The 20,171-nt window shown below is 40.9% G+C and overlaps 1 protein-coding gene and 1 long non-coding RNA gene across 2 annotated transcripts in view; both read right to left on the bottom strand.

Annotated features, from left to right (window-relative positions):
* LOC135177152 (uncharacterized) overlaps positions 1–8,253 on the bottom strand; it is a 149,374-nt gene extending 141,121 nt beyond the window's left edge. Inside the window, exon 1 of the long non-coding RNA XR_010302954.1 lies at positions 8,142–8,253. This is a non-coding gene — a long non-coding RNA (uncharacterized LOC135177152). The remainder of the gene's footprint in view (positions 1–8,141) is intronic.
* Positions 8,254–15,205: 6,952 nt separating this feature from the next.
* LOC135176935 (uncharacterized) overlaps positions 15,206–20,171 on the bottom strand; it is a 138,709-nt gene continuing 133,743 nt past the window's right edge. The window contains exon 3 of the transcript XR_010302871.1: positions 15,206–15,279. The gene's annotated coding sequence lies outside the window, so the exon portion shown is untranslated. The remainder of the gene's footprint in view (positions 15,280–20,171) is intronic.

Here is a 20,171-nt window from a genome sequence, read left to right as displayed (position 1 = left end):
AGAACTCCTGAAGGCAACTTTTTTTCCCTGGCGGTTGCTCCTTATTTCTAATTGCTTCCGTTAATTATGTTGCATTGTTACATCAGTTTCATTTTAATCTGCTAGGAAGTTTTCCAATGCTAGAAGATGTTCCCATTGAGAGAGGATTTAAATAGAATTTGAAATTTCTTGGGCTTTGCCTTCTTTAAAAATCCAACAATATTATTTGTCTTCCAAAATCCTTATTAAAGATATGTGAGATAGGCTTACATGCACAGAGATTTACTATCAAGGTCCTTAGCTGATAGCACACATAAACTCCATGTCAAAGTTAGTTTCAGGGGGAAATGAAAACTAAAGGAGAGAAAGAATAAAGAAAACTCCACAGTGGCCAACTGAGAAGAAAAGCAATTGGTATCCCAAATGAACATCTTCTATAGGCTACTTTCTAGCATGCAAAGCCCCCACAACATTTTTCCATAGGGATTATATATTTATCATCATGACTCACTCATCCTTCCTGTTGAATTTTGCTTCTGGTGTTGTCAATACTGGCTGGAGCATGTTGTCACCTGAGGGTGATGCTACAAACAAAACAGCTGGTAAATTATGCACTTTTGTGTGATTGGATTCCCCAACCAAAGGATTAGGAAAGGAAAGGGAAAAGGGTGATTCTGATGCTGAGAACAATTTATTTCCCCAGAGAACCCATGATAACTGTGCTTGTTGGGATTTACAAGAATAAGTTATTGAGAATAATAGCATGAGAATAACAGCGTGAAAACAAGGGAGAACCTCTGCCACAGCATCCTAGATGAAACTTCAGAGCTTCAAGGAAGAGGCAGGTGACAGAATGAAGCTGAAAGTGCTTTAGTATTATAAAAGTGAAGGCACCTAAGGCACCAAGCAACACTTCTGCATTTGAAAAATGGTATATTGTGCATTCCTCTCTGTTAATTCACTTTTTACTCTTTCTCTGAGAAGTAACAGCAGTCTTTTTCTCACTCTCTCTTGATGCCATTCTCTCTTTTCACGCTCTTTTAACATTTCTGCCTGCTTTTTTTTAATGGAGATTCTCAAAGCTAGCACACACCTATGCTCTGCTGTTGAAATCAGTGTTTTGCATTGACAAGTACCTTCTTCCTTGCCCATAGTGGACATTGTAACATAAGAGTGTCTACCTAGCTTCTAACTGCAAAAAGCCTCCTTTCCAGCTTTCTATTTCTCTGAACAGCAAAAATAATCTTTTGTGCTTATTAAATAAAGCAGATCTATCAGCTTTGGAGCCACCTGGCAGGACAGTTCCTGTTCTCTCTTAATGACTTCTTAACTGATAATGAAACATAATGAAATATCAAACACTTGTGAGCAGCACAACCTCATAATCAAGGATTTTGGAGTGTGACTACATTATTTACACCTCTACAGCTTTTCTGGTTTACCTTACACACATGGACTGGTATTGTACACCAGAGCCTCATGTCATATTCCAGTCTCATTGAATTCAGTAGTGCAAGAAGCTCAGCAATACCAGGGTTCTGCAGTGAAGTGTGAGCTGTTTTTTTTGCTCTGTTACTCAGCAACAGTTGGTAGCTAATGCAGTGGCACAGGACCTCACCTGCAGATCAAAAACATTATCCAAATTGCATTTTAAAGCAAATACCTAGTGAGTATGTTTGAAGGCTAGAAACAAACCAAAATTACTCCCATAGAAGAACTGAGATGTTGTTTCTTGTCTTTTTTGTTGGTGCCAGGAAGAGCTGCATGTGCTGAAAAAAAAATTATTTCCTTGATTCCTAAGTACATGCTCAGATTTATGAGACACGTGTTATATTTTCTAAGTCAGGTTAAAGCCAAGAACTACTGAAGAAGTGTGACTTGTCAATTGATGTGAGACTATGTTTAATAAGACCAAACCAAGAAATGAACATAAGATAAATACAATACATTCTAGGTCCCAAGAAGAAATCACAATACTTCAAAACTTTTAGAGAAAGAAAACAACAAACCAACAATTATCTTTCCCAGTGAATCAAACAGTGCCACTACTTGAACACAGGTTCTGAAATTTCATTGCCTGCAAAGTTAATCTGTTAGAATGGCAGAGTGTTAGCTGGCCCTCACCAAGTAGTTCCCAGCCAGAATCTAGGTACTTTCACAACAGGCAGCTTGGGTGCCATTGGAAGCCTGAAGAGTTTAATAACATGTGCCTGGCCAGACTCTGACTCTCAGACTGAGTGGACTCAGTACCAGTTACAATTATTTTCAAGAGCCACCATAAATACCTAATGTCAATTCCATCTTATTTCAGCCAAGTTAAACAGATCCAGCTCTTTATGTCTTCTTATAAGATGTTGTCTCAGATCTACCTAAAATTATGTTTCAATCTTCTTCTGCTTGTCCTCTATTTTAGTTAACTTTCATAGTAAGGATGTAACACATTAGCAAAACTAGGTAAAGAAAATACTGTATTTCTGTGATGGTTTGGGTGTTCCCCCCCACGCACACACTTTGGACATCACCCAGACTAGACTCAGCCAGCTCTGGAAATATGAATGAAGCTTATATTTACAGCTAGCACAATATACAAGCAGATATTTACAGTATATACAGTTATAGACAGAAATATACAAGGTAAAAAGGTAATACAGAAACACAACTCCTCTCCCAGAAACCTGTGTCCCCAGGAGGGGCTCCCAACCACCTCTTCACCTTCCCCCTACCCCTCCCAACCTTACCCCAGTCCCAAGGAAGAATAGAGGTTCGGCCAGGGAGTTAGGAAGCAAAGTGGATTAGCCCAAAATGGAGGGTGAGGTTAGAGAGTAAGATGCAGCTCAGCTAGCAGCCCAAGTGAGAGACTCCCTTATTGATGTTTTGCTTTAATTCTTATACATCTCAGCAAGCCTATGAGGGAAGGAGACATCACCACTGTTTTCCTTTCACAGCCTGTAATCTAGTTCTTCTTACAAAACATTCTAGCTAGCTTCAAACTAGCACAACTTCTCAAATCCCATTTATACCAAATAGTTACTCATTACATAATATAGATGATAATGTTCTCTCAGCACCCAAGGATGTAATAGGAATCTCTTCACTATGGTCTCTGAATTAGAGAAATATCTATCATCTTCTAGATGCAGCCTTATCTCGCACAAGGTGAGCCACTCTCTCCATCACTGCACATCAGTATATTTACCTTTGCTTTTAGACTCATATCTGTGACATTTAATAAACTGTTTGCACAGCCTTAATATCCTGATAATCTCTGTAGGAATTTTTAATTTCTTAGATTCTTTCTATTCTAATGGTGTCGGGGGTTGATTTGAATCTGCTGATCTGTATATTCAATACCACGCTGCCATCACATCAGCTTCAAAATCAGAGTGCTGGCTGGAGGCTTGAAGTTCGGATTGTAATGTGAGAGGTTTCCTGCTGGCTGCTGCTGGTGAGGGGCCTGGAGAACAAATATTATCAGGAGAGGCTGAGGGAGCTGGGGTTGTTTAGCCTGGAGAAGAGGAGGCTCAGGGGGGACCTCATTGCTGTCTACAACTACCTGAAGGGAGGCTGTAGCCAGGTGGGGGTTGGTGTCTTCTCCCAGGCAACCAGCAACAGAACAAGGGGACATAGTCTCAAGTTGTGCCAGGGATGTTAGGAGGAAGTTGTTGCCAGAGAGAGTGATTTGCCATTGGAATGGGCTGCCCAGGGAGGTGGTGGAGTTGCCATCCCTGGAGGTGTTGAAGAAAAGGCTGGCGGAGGCACTTAGTGCCATGGTCTAGTTGCTTGGATGGGGCTGGGTGCTAGGTTGGACTGGATGATCTTGGAGGTCTCTTCCAACCTGGTTGATTCTATGAAATGTAGTTCCTGGGTTTGGGGTATTGGTCTTTTTTGCTGGGCAGGCTGCAGCTGTGGTGCATAGGGGAGGTCAGTGGCTTCTGTTGCTGCTTCTGCATTTTGCTGCACTTTCCTTCAAATAGGCTAAGGTAATTGTGCGTTGTCTTGTCTCATGAGATTCTTTATCTCAACTCAGAGAGCTTTTTGTGGGGGGGGATGGGGGATTGTGAGGGCAAGCTGTGTTAGCCCAGGAAAAATGGTCTACATTAAGATTTTTTTGTGACCAGAGACATTATAAAAAATATATCTTTGCAACATTTCCTTGAAAGATTCAAACAGAGTAATATTATGGCAAATCACACATTTATTTTGCAATTACCTATTATTGAAAGGCTGGAAGGAAGTATTAAACACCCATGCAAGTGGTTATATACAATGGAAAGCATTACAAGTTAGTGCATTTCAGAAATGCCACCAATATTGTTTGGTTTGGTGCCGTGTTCTTGTAATATTCTGGTACTAATCACCACAGCTGAGGAGGTGGATTTGAATAGTAGAAAGAGGAAATGGCATAATCACCAACTGCACTGATAAAACAAATACAAATGCAGCTTTACTCGTCTGTGTAAGCTGGGTGGCTTGCAGAACTACTGTGCCTGAAGAACTTCAGCAACTTTCTCAGGAGTCCCAAAGCAGATGCTTTATGAGCCAGCAGTGTGCCCAGGTGGCCAAGAGAGCCAATGGCATCCTGGCCTGCATCAGGAACAGTGTGGCCAGTAGGACAAGGGAGGTTATTCTTCCCCTGTACTCAGCACTGGTCAGGCCACACCTTGAGTCCTGTGTCCAGTTCTGGGCCCCTCAATTCAAGAGAGATGTTGAGGTGCTGGAACATGTCCAGAGAAGGGCAACAAAGCTGGTGAGGGGCCTGGAACACAAATCCTATGAGGAGAGGTTGAGGGAGCTGGGGGTGTTTAGCCTGGAGAAGAGGAGGCTCAGGGGTGACCTTATTACTGTCTACAACTACCTGAAGGGGCATTGTAGCCAGGTGGGGGTTGGCCTCTTCTCCCAGGCAACTAGCAATAGAACAAGGGGACACAGTCTCAAGTTGTGCCAGGGTAGGTATAGGCTGGATGTTAGGAAGAAGTTCTTCACAGAGAGAGTGATTGGCATTGGAATGGGCTGCCCAGGGAGGTGGTGGAGTCACCGTCCCTGGGGGTGTTCAAGAAAAGGCTGGATGAGGCACTTAGTGCCATGGTCTAGTTGACTGGCTAGGGCTGGGTGCTAGGTTGGACTCGATAATCTTGGAGGTCTCTTCCAACCTGGTTGATTCTATGATTCTATGATTATTATTTTTGCATCAATATTTTGCAGATTTCTTTCATTTTCTTATCAACAACACATATCAAAGCTGTCTAATTTGAGACTCCTTGAATCTAGTGACATTTGGATGTTGATGCTGAATTGTGCTAAGTTACCTAGCCAGAAAGTCCTCACCATTTAGAGATGCTGGCCAGCAACAGAGTGGGGAGTTTGTGATTGGATATTCAAGTCAGCATATCTTCTGACCATCCTGGAAAACCTATGCCTAAAAGGTAGACTCACTTAAGGTAAAATCAGTAACTATGTAACACTGTGTTAGGAGAAGCTAAGCATTATGTTTTCCTTCTCAATGAACAGACTCAAGGCTCAATGAACAGGGTCAATACCCAGAGAAGGGCAACAAAGCTGGTGAGAAGCCCTATGAGGAGAGGCTGAGGGAGCTGGGGCTGTTTAGCCTGGAGAAGAGGAGGCTCAGGGGGGACCTCATTGCTGTCTACAACTACCTGAAGGGAGGCTGTAGCCAGGTGGGGTTGGGCTTTTCTCCCAGGCAACCAGCAACAGAACAAGGGGACACAGTCTCAAGTTGTGCCAGGGGAAGGTCTAGGCTGGATGTTAGGAGGAAGTTCTTGCCAGAGAGAGTGATTGGCATTGGAATGAGCTGCCCAGGGAGATGGTAGAGTTGCCATCCTTGGAGGTGTTGAAGAAAAGACTGGATGAGGCACTTAGTGCCATTGTCTGGTTGATTGGACAGGACTGGGTGCTAGGTTGGCCTGGATGATCTTGGAGGTCTCTTCCAACCTGGCTGATTCTATGATTCTATAATGGAAGATTATAGATTCTTTGAAGTGTGATTCAATGAGCTGTTTTCATTGAATTGTTACTAACAGACCTGCCCAGTCGAGAATAAAAGAGCCCTTTACAGTCTGAGTTATAGGTTCCCACATACTAATTCTCTAGTACAGAGTACAGCTGACTTTGTGGGTCATGACTTTGTGAGTCTGGAAGACTCACAGACAATTTGATCAGTGTGATCACGTTGTCTGGGACCTGCATCTGAAGGCCCAGAGAGGAAAATGTCTAATTGGCATATGGATTCCAGTGATGGGGGAAGGCACTAGTTCTCCAGCATGTAAGTTTGAAATGTCTTTTCAAATTCTAATAGCTGTTACAAGAGGCTGGAAGCAGCAATTGTATTACTAGCAGCTATTATTTACTATTTATGGCAAAAGGCTTTTTTATGGACTGAAAATTGTGATCTGTTAGGCATCCCCAATACAGCTGAGTGTAGCAAAAGAATCTACAATCACATAGCCTCTAGAAATAAAACGAAAGAGGAATAACTGTAGTTAGTGCTTTAGCTTGTGAAAATTGTACAAATGAGTGCCACAAGGAAGAAATTGGATAACAAAACAAAGAAGATGAAAGGCTCTGAGGGAAAGAGATCAAGTAATTGGAGCATGAAAACACAATACTGGTAATTAATACAAGAAGCTACAGGTGGAAAAAAAAGGCTTACAAGGGAAAAGAATACATAAGTCACTCAAGATGGGCAATCAGAGTGCCAATAAAAGCTCAGTAGCTAACACAAGGAAAGGGAAAATCAAACTGCGGCTGAAGGAACTTGAGAGTTGCATTGACAGCACAAGTCCGAGTAGGCAGATCTAAGAGACAGATGTATCTTCCTTTCTCTGTGAGGTCAGTCAAGGACACTGGCAAAGAAAATTGGAAAGGAAAACAACAACAAAAAAAAAAAGGCAAAATGGCAGGAAAAAAGCAAGACCCTTAAGAAAAGATCGAAACACAAAACCACTGACTGCCTACCCTACCAATTATGATTTTTCTTTAATCCATAGACTCCATCAAAAATCATAGAAAATTGTTTTTCTAAAGTCTGTTGAAAATAAAATTGGCCCGTTCTGAAAACAACTAGCTAACAGCTCACTAAGTTCAGATTTTCTTTTCTTTCTTTACTCTCTTTATTTCCCTCCCCAGCCCCCAACCCAAGGATAAAAGACCACTTGTCATCAACACAGCGGCTGAAGTAGTTTTACCCTTCCCCATGTACACAAAAATAGCTAAGTGAGAAGGGTAGAACAGTGTTATTTACAGGAAATATTACTTCTGCAATAATGAAAGAATATCAGTTTTTCTCATGAAGTTGACTTAACCAAGGAAAATGTTAACATTTACCTGCAATTCTTCTGTATTTTACCTCTCAAACTCCTCCTTATTGTTAATTACCCAAACAAGAAAAGGGATGGAACTTGTTTATGGAATTCACAGTGGCATCTAGTTATAATATTTCTTTTAAAGTGGTACTACATCTTAAATAGCTGCTATCCATCTGCCTCTCTCTACCTCTTTCTGTCTGCTGTGTCATGTTTGGAAAGATGGATCTTATTTACAATATACTGGACAAGAATCAGTTGCTCATAAAGAAAATGCTCGATATATATTGATAATTAATGTAGAATGCCCCTATCTAAACACTCACAGAAAGCTGAATCAATGCAGATACAGGAAAATGTCTTTTAATCCATTCTGTTCAGAGAGGAGTATGGGGGAAACAGAATTTTAAAGATAAAATATGTTAATCAGTAAATAAAGGAGATCCAAGCTGTCATTTAAATAGACTTCCTTCTGAAGAAATGTGATAGTAATGTTCAGGAAGGCTGCTGCATGATTCTCATCCGATACACAGATTTGCTGAGACATAGCTGAGAATATGACACTTGGCAGAAAGGCAGCAAGCCATTTAAAGTAGCATTTAAATCTTTTCAAGGCTCTGAATAAGGAGAAAATAAACAGAATAAAGATTGTACATAAACTGCATTGCATCGTCTAGTTAGTAACGTTGAACGTATTTCATTTCAGCCTTCTTGTCACTGTCAAACTGTTAATCAGACAAACATTGAAAGTAAAATAGTGCCTTGACTGAATATCTCAAGTGCAATAATGCAGCCATTGTAAGATTTATTTTCAGGAGAAATGAAAAATAAGCATCTACTTACCACTTGCAGTCACCTACTCTGGCATTTTGGTGTGCCTAACAGCTTAAACTCTAATTACATGGGGAATGCTCAGCTTGGATGATAGCACAGCATAACGAAGTAAGGTGGCATCACAGTCAATTTAAGTTCTATGAGTTAATTAAAGCCTTGAGCTCCATGTGGATGTCAGGCAAGGAAAATGACAGCCAAAAATTGTGTGCTGCATTCTAGGAGACAACAAAAAAAGTTTACAAATAGAAACGTACAGCTGAAGTCATGTCTTGCATTCTTATGGGAACATTTGAAAGGTGAATTGGGATTCTGAAAAGGAAGCTGTGGGATTTGGTTTCTGTCATGATATTGCCATTATATAACCAAATTGTGATGGAGTCTTTTTGCAAGCAGTGCTTAAGATGAGAAAAGCTGTCAGATGTGGATGCAACAGTTAACATGGAGACCACAATGAACATCAGATTTTGTAGCAGAAAAGCAAACTAGTTCCAGGTCAAGTTTATAGAATCATAGAATCAACCAGCTTGGAAGAGACCTCCAAGATCATCCAGTCCAACCTTGCACCCAGCCCTAGCCAGTCAACTAAACCATGGCACTAAGTGCCTCATCCAGTCTTTTCTTCAACACCTCCAGGGACGGTGACTGCACCACCTCCCTGGGCAGCCCATTCCAATGGCAAATCACTCGATGCAGTTTTCATTTCTAGACTATCAAAGTTGCTTTCTAGAGTCCTCAGAAGTTTGTTTTTGTGGTTAATTCTGCCACGCTCAATCAGTCACACAGCTATGACTAATCACTCTTTGTGGAACAGTTTTTATATCACAAATTGCTCTGAAAATTTTCCTGGATAATTGGAAAATGTAATGAAAAGTTTTGCAGAATCAAGTCTCTGCTACTGGTTCAGCATCTTGCCATTTTCAAATCCTCCAAAGATAGGGAAAGCTTCTTCCAGATCTTTAGAGCAGGCTCTATAATATTCTATTTATATTCTTAGTGGCCTTTATCACTGTGGCATCTGACTACCTGCCAGGCCACTGTTATATGATACAACTTCAGTTGCAAGGCTCTTACATAATTTTTTCTGCTTGGAAGAAAGGGAAGAGTGCTGCTTTTAAGCTATTTAAAACTGCCTGGCTTGTCTGTTTATTTTTAGCCAGAGAGGTGCCTCTTGCACAGGGAAAATGAAGCTTTGAAGTGATTCTTCATCCCAGTGAGTGCTGATTGTGTAACCAAAAACCATTACAAAACCCAGGACCTAAATAAGTGCTTGCTTCACAGACTGAGACTTGGTTTGGATATAGCTTGCAGACCAAGCATTTTGCCATGTCCTAAAACCAGCCCACTATGAACAACTGAGCTGTTGCTAGTTACAGAGATCTTTTAGTTGTTTGTTAAGAGAAATCCTGGGGAAAAAATATTTCTGGTCATGCTCTAGAGAGGCCAAAAATATGAACCAGTTACTGCAATTGCACTGACAGATGGTCTCTATAAGAAAATTAAGGCTTGAAATCTCAATAAACACATACTAAATGAGGGTACTTATACCTCAGTGTGATGTTTGTGTTATACATTAGCAGCAACAATGTGAAAAAATCTGGATAAGGTACACTAGGCAAATTTCCAGTGATAGGTTGTTTTTTGTTGTTTCAAAGCTGTTCATAGAGTTCCAAGGATTAGTTCAGTTTTGCATGCATCACATAGCTCTTTTACTCAGAAACTGTATGGTGCTGTATCTCAGAAATTTGACTGAGAATAACTGACATCTCTTTAGGAAGATTTTAGACAGAGCAACCCAAGGTTTTGTGCTGTGTCACACTTTTTGGCCAATACTTCTGCAGATTTCAGAACATAATTGTTCTGCTCAGTGTCTCTGTCAGATAACTGAAAAATTTATGGAGACATGAGGTCTCATTTAATGTGTGTTTCTAAATGACTTTAAGCATAGTAGACCTAGAGAAAATTATCATCACTGGTAAAAGAATATAAAAACAAGGGGTTTGGTTTTTTGGTTGTTTTGTTGTTGTTGTTGTTGTTTTCTAATTCATTCCATTTGCCTTTAGCTGACCAGCTCTGTAAACCATCAGAGTCAGACACTGTCACCAAGAAGCTAAGTAAAAGAATCTGTAAATACAAACAAGCTGACCTGGGAAAAATAAGGAAAGATGGCAATGAGTCCCAAGAGCTGAAAACTTCTTTGTCAGGTTGAAAAAGCTCCTTTCCTCTGCTTAATCTAGTGTTGGTGTCCAAATATTGAAGAGCAGGGGTTGGAAGACTTTTTTAGATGCTGGTCTTATGCCATCTGCTCCTATGCTTCCGTGTTGGTGCCATGTATTGCCACTGATATCTAAAACATAAAAGCAAGTCCCAGATATTACCAAATGGCTTTTCCCAATATCCAGAGTTGGCATATCTTCCATACCAGCTGCTGAAGTGAGGTCAAAGTAAGGGAACTTATCAATGAGGAGTAATGGCAGCATGGCATTCACGACCACTGTCAGGGATAGTCAGCTCAGAGCAGAAATTACTGTCCTAAGCTGTTAGGTATAGTCATGATAAAGCAAAACTTCTGTCTGCTTTTACCCCTTTGTTCAGGAAGGATTTCTTTTCAAACTGCAGTGATATTCCCTAAGGATTATTAAAGACACAACTGATATATTGCATTTTCCCCTTGTTCACCTATTGCCAAGCAAAAGCAATGGCATGCCCTCACTGCTGTATGTCATGGTTTGCTGCCAAGAGCTGTCTCTCATGCATGCTCACAGTTGTATTTCAACACACTTTCAGTGCAAAGCTTTTATTGTACAGAAGTTAAACACCATATAGATTCTCACTTTTCTTCCTCACAAACAAAGAGCTTTAAAGGAAATACTGCAACACACTTGTAAGAAGGATTCATCCTGTTCATCAGACTAGATGACCTTTAAAGGTCTTCCACTTCTGAACAATCACAGCTATAGTTAATCACTGCTCTGAGCTTGCCATTTCCAGAGTCTCAGATCTCCTTGATACAGGTGACCTTGAGAAAACACCTCCACTGAAACTATACTTACACTTCTACAATCCAGACAAAAGTTACCCATAGCACAATGCTCCACAAACCATTAAGCCAAGAGGTGGATAACAGCATAAAAGATACCCACTGTTGCACTTTCTATCCTCTCAGAGTAGTAAGGCAGCTACAACATGGAGAAGCTGAAGAAACAAAGCTAATAGGATCGTAGAATAGAATCATAGAATCAAACAGATTGGAAGAGACCTCCAAGATCATCCAGTCCAACCTATCACCCAGCCCTAGCCTGTCAACTAGACCATGGCACTAAGTGCCTCATCCAGACTTTTCTTCAACACCTCCAGGGTCGGTGCCTCCACCACCTCCCTGGGCAGCCCATTCCAATGCCAATCACTCTCTCTGGGAAGAACTTCCTCCTAACATCCAGCCTAGACTTCCCCTGGCACAACTTGAGACTGTCCTCCTTATTCTATTGCTGGTTGCCTGGCAGAAGAGGCCAACCCCCACCTGCCTACAACCTCTCTTCAGGTAGTTGTAGACAGCAATGAGGTCCCCCCTGAGCCTCCTCTTCTCCAGGCTAAACACCCCCAGCTCCTTCAGCCTCTTCTCATAGGGTTTGTGTTCCAGGCCCTTCACCAGCCTTGTTGTCCTCCTCTGGACATATTTCAGCACCTCAACATCTCTCTTAAATTGAGGGGCCCAGAATACTGACCATTCATGGTTACAGCTTTCATTGGTGGTCCCACTGAGGCTTTCAGACAGGTTTCCTCCAGGACTTCTATGAAAACGGACCCAAGGGTACAACTGCCACAGCCTCCTATTTGCTTTTGTACCAAGTATCTGTCAGGCACAGAGGACAATTAACTTATTTATTTTCCTACAATCTGATTGCAATTTATAGCTACAGTCCTATGCTATAGGGAAACATAGGCTGAACATACATTATTTTACAGCAGGTACTATAATCTATTCCCCCGTCTTCTCTCCTGATGAATTCTGGCTATATGGCTATATAGAAAGTGAATCATCTTCAAACTCCTCTGGAGACTAGAAAGGATGCTTTCCCATCACAGCAATGACAAAGATAAATAAATTCTGATTAGTTCCTCTCCCCTCTCTCCCAGCTTAGAAAAAAAGATCTGTTTTTCTTCAGCATTAAAAGCAGAAATATAAATAATCAATTGAAAGAGACCTCTGTTCCTGGTATCAATTCATATTAGGGGATGAGGTGATTGAGAACAACCCTGTAGAGAAAGACTTAGGGGCACTAGCAGGACAAAACCTAGATGTGACTCAACGATGTGCACTGACAGACCACAAGGTAATTTGCACCAAAAGAAGCATGGCCAGCAGGTCAAGGGAGGTGATTCTGTCCCTCTGCTCCACTCTGGTGAAACCTCACATGCAATACTGTGTCTATTTTGCCCTTTTCAAAGCAACCTTTGTAAATTGCAGTTGTCCCAGAATCTCCCACTGAAGTTCTGGTATGTTTCTTCTCCCACACTGTCTCCCACAAAGATGGCATAGCTTTTCTATGCACCCCATGCTATATATTGTTCACTTCTCAGACCACCTCTTCATTTTGCTGGTAATCCCATTTAGTTTCACCACCAGTCCTGATTTTCTTCTCTCCGTCTGTAACAGAATTTCTGGTTCAGTACCTCTTCCTTTCTCAGTAATAAAGGCTACCTTTAGGGACTGAGCAGCCCTAGGCCACCCAATATGCTTATAATAAATGGGAATTCCAACTTTCTGAGAAAGTAGAATATAGAAAGCCCTTTTCATCTGCATAATCTTTGACAGATCCCTCAAAATACTGCACTTCCTTGTTTTGGAAATGTTAGAAAGAGTTTGTAGTGGTAGAAAGGGACATGAGGATATTGTTAGATAGTAGCTGAACATGAGCCAGTAGTGTGCCCAGGTGGCCAAGAGAGCCAATGGCATCCTGGCCTGGGTCAGTAACAGTGTGGCCAGCAGGACAAGGGAGGTTATTCTGTCCCTGTACTCAGCACTGCTCAGGCCACACCTTGAATACTGTGTCCAGCTCTGGGATCCTCAGTTCTGGAGGTGGAGAGATATTGACTGGATGTGAAGAGGAAATTTTTCAGCATCAGAGTGGTGAGAGCCTGGAATGGGTTGCCCAAGGAGGTGGTTGAGGCCCCATCCCTAGAGGTGTTTAAGGCCAGGCTGCATGAGGCTGTGGGCAGCCTGCTCAAGGGTAGGGTGTCCATGCCCATGACGGGCATTGGAACTAGATGATCCTTTTGGTCCCTTCCAACCCTGACTGGTTCTATGGTTCTTGATTACCACTGATAGCAAATCCTAAGCTGAAACACACTGTCCCAGTTTGAGGGCTTTAAAAAGATCGAGTGTGCCAGTTTGCCTAGCTTTGATGTGCAATCTGTTACTCCCTATGCTGAGCACAGGAAAGCTTAATGACCTTTCCTACCTCCTCAATTTTCAGAGAAGTTTGAAGAAATGGCCCCTGAATAATAAGTTTAGCTACTTTGTCACCAGCAATCACTGACTTGCATCTGTCTGAAACATGCTTGGTTCTGGAAAAGGTTGTTGCACTTAATCAGCACTGTAGATTGATACTAAGATTTATTAAGCATGGCTTTAGAAATTAGTGAGACTGAATCCACACAAAAAAATTGGCATGCAAGCAAAGCACCTAAATCATACCAGCTAACCCACAATCATTCATCATATACCTTACCTGGCACTTCAGGTCCAAGTGTAATGCATCTAAAGAAAAGTGTTTGGCAAGGTTCAACATCTGCTGAAGGACCGAGGAGAACTTGGAGTTTGGGTACTTTTCTCTTATCCCTTGCTTGTTGTTTCTGCAATTACAGGGCCAAGCTCATAAACTCTGATATATGGTATTGACAGACCTCTTCGTTAGACCAGTGAAGTTGTCTTCACTCCCATAAGTGATTTTAAAAATATCTGAAGTATATTTGTGCAAGCCTCCTCCAGAAGGACTCACATGAATCCATTTTCTATTGATCTATAGGTCCAGCAACCCACGAGCTCAAATGTCCTCATATTTCTTGTGCAGTGGTTGTTTAGAGACAGGACTATTTCCTCAAACACGTGAATTTAATTATGCCTCTTTGTTTTTAATTCTTTGTAGGCAGTACATAGTCACACCTCTGCTAAAAATGAAACACAGCTTTATGGGCATAATAATTTAGGGGTTTAACATACTTCAGAGATTTTTTTTCAGAAGATTTTAGGAGATTTTTATCAGTTTCTACCAAACGTGAAGAGCTTTGAGATTTTCAACTATTGTCTTGGTGCTGTTCAGCTGAAAACATAAATGCTTGTTTCTGCTACAGGGGGAGGAAAAACACATCAAGACTATTCAGTATATGGTAATGGCATTTCATCTCTCTTGTCTTCCTTCTCTCCCTCCCTTCCTTCCTTCCTTCCTTCCTTCCTTCCTTCCTTCCTTCCTTCCTTCCTTCCTTCCTTCCTTCCTTCCTTCCTTCCTTCCTTCCTTCCTTCCTTCCTTCCTTTCCTTCCTTCCTTTCCTTCCTTCCTTCTTTCTTCCTTTCTTCCTTTCTTCCTTTCTTCCTTTCTTGCCTTCCTGCCTTCATTGTTTTCATTTTTTCTTTTTTTCCTTCTTGCCTTCTTTCCTTCCTTCTTTCCTTCTTTCTTTCTTACATTCTTTCTTTTTTTCCTTCTTGTCTTCCTTCCTTACTTATTTCCTTTTCTTTTCTTTCTTCTTTCTTTCTTTCCTTCCTTCCTTCTTTCCTTACTTCTTTCCTTCCTTCTTTCCTTTTTTCTTTCTTGCTTGCTTGCTTTCTTCCTTCCTTTTCTTTCCTTCCTTCCTTCCTTCCTTCCTTCCTTCCTTCCTTCCTTCCTTCCTTCCTTCCTTCCTTCCTTCCTTCCTTCCTTCTTGCTTTCCTGCTTTCTCTCTTCCTTTCCTTCTTTCTTTCTTTCTTTCTTTCTTTCTTTCTTTCTTTCTTTCTTTCTTTCTTTCTTTCTTTCTTTCTTTCTTTCTTTCTTTCTTTCCTTCCTTCCTTCCTTCCTTCCTTCCTTCCTTCCTTCCTTCCTTCCTTCCTTCCTTCCTTCCTTCTTTCCTTCTTTCTTTATTGAAAAGAAGAAAAATAATTGTCCTTCCTCTGAAATCTGCATTCATCCATTTAAACAAAACAAAACAAAACAAAACAAAAAAGATGGTGTTTAAGACCGGGTAGAGCAGTACCCTGATCTTCACAGGCTAGAGTCACAAGAAAGGTTTACAGTCATGCTTTCCTTCTAAGAGCTTTGGGTTACTGGGAAGTGACAATGGTGCATACATAGGACAGTGCAGTTCCAAGGCTCAGCAAAAAGGATTTAATGACACTGAAAAGGGAACAAATATATATTTTTTAGTAAAATATTCCTAAAATAGTAGGTATCTTTTAGAATATTTGCTTTATTATGTAAAGAAGGGTCAGTTTATAAGCTGCTATTCTATTTTTAAGAGATATTTTGGGGGGGCATTTACTTTCCTCTCCATTTTATTAGCTGACAGTAAGAGAAGAGCTTTCCAAGGCACAGGACAAAACCTTCACATTTTGGTCATTACATCTCAGTAGTTACTGAATTTATTCCCTCTGAAACACTTACATCATAAGATTTATTCTCTTTTTTGTTGTTCTATTTTGAAACAGTCTTGTATAACATTCATCTTCGCATCAGAGGAAGAAGGAAAATACACTCAGCTGTGAAAGCACGAGATTGAGGTTTCCAGTTTATAACATCCTAACTGGTTGTCATTCTCATCTCATTGGCTAGAGATATGGTTGGTGAACGGGTTCTACATGCTTTAAACACTTTACAACTGGGAAGACACACCAGCAGTTTGTGGTTCAAGATTGGCCATTCAACCCCCTGTGTATATACATAAACAAAAATTCATTAAATGTCTCTATTTTCAGATGTTTTGTGAACATAAATACTCCAGGTAAGAGTGAAACAATCCCTCTGTAGACCCTCAACACAGCATCAATAGCTTTCATACTTTCACCAAAACCAGTATCTTCTAGACCACCTCCAGCACTTGAAAATAAGTCTTACAGCCTTCACTTAACTAAGAAACAAAGTAAGTTGGAGAACATGAAAAGATAGTTAGAGTTCTAACTACTGACAGTTCTTTGCAGAAAAGGCCAAGAGTGTCTAGCTAGAGTGTTGAGTATGTGCTGGATAAGCTATTGTGAAATACATACTAAATAAGACCTGTCCTCAAAGAGTTGAAAACAAACAACTTAAAAGGAAGAGAGGTTAAACTAAGCATATAGTTTAGAGTAGGCAAGATATATAGTTCTTATCTAGTTGTCTTTATAGTCAAGAAATCACTTTTAGCATAGTCCTGTTTTTTGTTTTTCTGTGGTACTCAGATGGTTGTGATAAATCAGATATCACAGGGAAAACTTCAACCTGTATTCTTCCTTTAGCTGTTCAAAATCTATTTCTGTGGGTGACAAGAGATGCATATTTCAGGGACAGAAAACGTTACTACCATTTGCTACACAGTTTCTGGTTGGAATAGCCTCTGTGAGAAGCAAATGGTTCTTCATTTTTCCTGATATCCTTCATTAAAGTTAATTCATGCAGCCTAGATGTTTCTACACAGTAATCAAGAAATCTATTTGTAAGGATCTGCTAAAAGCTCACATGGAATTCTCAAGAACAAAACATGTCAAAACAACCTAATTTCCCACTGTAAGAAGGCAACAGGACTCGTGGATAGAAAAAGAGCAGTGGATGTCACATATCATGACTTTAACAAGGCTTTTGACATTGCCTGGCATGACATTTCTTTAAGAGAACAAAAGCAGGAGAGTGTGGGTGAGATAGCTGTGAGGTCACTATGCTACTTGACAAGGAGATATCTTTTGTTTATTGACATAATGTTCAGGTGTTGGAACGTGTCCAGAGAAGGGCAACAAAGCTGGTGAGAGGCCTGGAACACAAACCCTATGAGGAGAGGCTGAGGGAGCTGGGGGTGTTTAGACTGGAGAAGAGGAGGCTTAGGGATGACCTCATTGCTGTCTACAACTATCTGAAGGGAGGTTGTAGCCAGGTGTGTGTTGGTCTCTTCTGCCAGGCAATCAGCAACAGAAGAAGGGGACACAGTCTCAAGTTGTGCAAGAGGAGGTCTAGGCTGGATGTTCTTCCCACAGAGTGCTTGGCATTGGAATGGGCTGCCCACGGAGGTGGTGGAGGCACCGTCCCTGGAGGTGTTCAAGAAAAGCCTGGATGAGGCACTTAGTGCCATGGTCTAGTTGACTGGCTAGGGCTGGGTGCTAGGTTAGACTGGATGATCTTGGAGGTCTCTTCTAGCCTGGTTGATTCTATGATTCTGTGATTGAATGCATATTTTATACAGGAAAAAAATAGTAGTGTGTGATAAGGAGAACATATAAATCTTTCTGCAATATAATAAAACTCAATGTACTGATTCAGTAACACTTCTATTCCAAAGATATTCTATTCTAAGGAATTGCCCTGCTTCACAGTCATTAAAATATTTATCCCCACAGGTCACTGCATCCTTTGTAGGAATATAACTACTCACATTTCACAGATGAACAAGCAGAGATATAGGTACACACATTTGGTAATTCTAATTATCCAGCCACCTTGTGGAATATATGACCCTAGTTTAGATATGTTGTCCAAGGGATGTGAAGACTTATTCATACCTTTACTGTGGCATAACAATCCAGAATATAGGAGAGACAAGATTTGATTTGAAATTTACACCAAGCCCACTGATACTTTTGTTAAAACTATGCAAATTCTGGAGAGCATAGTCCTCAGAAGAAGAAACCATGAGCATCTTAGTCTGAAGCCCATGAAGTATACTGTTTCCTAGAATGAGGAAAAGGGGTTGAGTTGCCTAAAGTCATCCTTCCAAAACTTAGGTTCCCAGGATAACCTAATCCATTTTTAGTTGAGAGGCGAAACTGGAACTGTCAGAGATCAATTTGTCCCCACTGTAGATAGGTCACAAAACACTGTCTCCTCTGTTCCTTTCAGATCTCAGGATAAATATGTTACTCACACACCAGCTGCTTCTGCAGAAACACTTTTTCTCATTCTTCCTTTTCTCTCACATGACTCTTCTTAATCTTCAGACTATGAAACCTTATTGGTGAGAAAGAATAACTAAGTTTTCTATTGCAGCTGTTGAAACTACTGAACTAGAGTTTGTGTGCATAGTAAACCTATGACTAGAATCAAGATCTCTCTACATCCTTAGTTGAGCACTGTAACCATTAGACTGTAGAATTGGTCTCCTGCTCACCATCTGCCTCAGAGATTATTTCAGTATCCAGCACAGTGTAGATCAGCTTTGAAAGGATAGGAAAGGGGAGTGGCTTCCAAACACCACTGATAGAATACACAAGGACCAAGAAAATACAGGTGGCTGTTCAGTCAGACACCAGCAGGATTCTGAATGTCAGTATTTGGGATCTAAGCAACAATCATTGGCATCAGAAAATATTTTATGAATATAATATGAAGTGTCTTCCTCAAGGTTACAGTACACTGAATTTATTCCAGAATGGGGAATTAGTCCTGGGTTGGATTAGTCCCAAGACAGCAGCTTCTTCAGGCCCTCATTGTCTCCTGAGTTGGTGCTTCTCTTGTGACAAATAAGGACAGACTGAAAGAGTTGAGGCTGCTCAGTCTGCAGAAGAGGAGGCTCCAAGGTGACCTTATTGTGGTCTTACAGTAACTGAAAGGGGCCTACAAAAAAAGCTGGGGAGGGACTTCTTAGGCTATCAGGGAGTGACAGGATGAGGGGGAATGGAGCGAACCTGGGGATGGAGAGATTCAAACTGGATGTGAGGAGGAAGTTGTTCATCATGAGAGTGGAGAGAGCCTGGAATGGGTTGCCCAGGGAGGTGGTTGAGGTCCCATCCCTGGAGATGTTTAAGGCCAGGCTGCATGAGGCTGTGTCCAGCCTGATCTAGGGTAAGGCGTCCCTGCCTATGGTAGGGGTGGTTGGAAGTAGATGATCCTTGCAGTCCCTTCCAACCCTGACTGATTCTACACACAATTTGAAGACATTCATAAGGTGAAACAAAGAAAACCCAACAACAAGGAAAAAGAGATAAGAAAGCAATTACAGAAAAAAAAATACATTCACCACAAATCCTGCTACTGTTGCCTCTTAGAATGAAAACAATTATTACAGTCTCACCTTGTAAACCCAGGTTATCATCTCCATTCAACTAAATTCCTTTCCTCCTTTTCTCTGGAATGAAAAATATTGCTTTATCATTTGCAATTTACAAAGTGTATTTAAAAACCTTTTGAACCATCTGTAACAAGAATTACATCAAAAAGTTACAGCAAGTGCCTTGAGAATATTCAACACAAAAGCATGCAGTTAAGACTGGGAAAAACAAAAATGAAACCAAGAAAACTAATCCCAGTCTAATAGAAAACCTCAAGATATTGCTATGTACAGATTGAATCTTAATGCACTCAGACTCTGAGTTGTCCACTTGAAAAAGGGTTCTTTTGTCTATTTTGTCTATTTTTCTGTGGCATATTCATATATCCTTCACAACATTTTTTTTTCCTTTTGCTATTGAAAATGCTCATTTGGATACACCTCTACACTGTGAATCATAGAATCATAGAATCATAGAATCAGCCAGGTTGGAAGAGACCTCCAAGATCATCCAGTCCAACCTAGCACCCAGCCCTAACCAATCAAGAAGCCTTTTGCATGATTCCAGGAAAGTATTTTGAGGTTTTGTAATCTTTCTTATCCGTTGCTTGTATAGATGACAATAGAGAAGCAATACAGAAAGCAGATCACACTAAATTCTGATTGGGGAGGAAAATATCACTGTAGGAAGGAAAAATGTAGCGGGGGTGGGGAATAGCAGGAGTTGATATCTACAGCCACATGAGAAGAGAACAAGATCCTTCTGTGCTCTATCTGGAAACCAGGGACCTCAGTTAATGCAAAGAAGACAACATTACAGAGGCTGACTACTCTGATGGGATTTGAT

This window comes from Pogoniulus pusillus, chromosome 7, assembly GCF_015220805.1.
Source record: "Pogoniulus pusillus isolate bPogPus1 chromosome 7, bPogPus1.pri, whole genome shotgun sequence".
Lineage (NCBI taxonomy): Eukaryota > Metazoa > Chordata > Aves > Piciformes > Lybiidae > Pogoniulus > Pogoniulus pusillus.
This window is presented reverse-complemented; position numbering and strand designations above follow the sequence as displayed.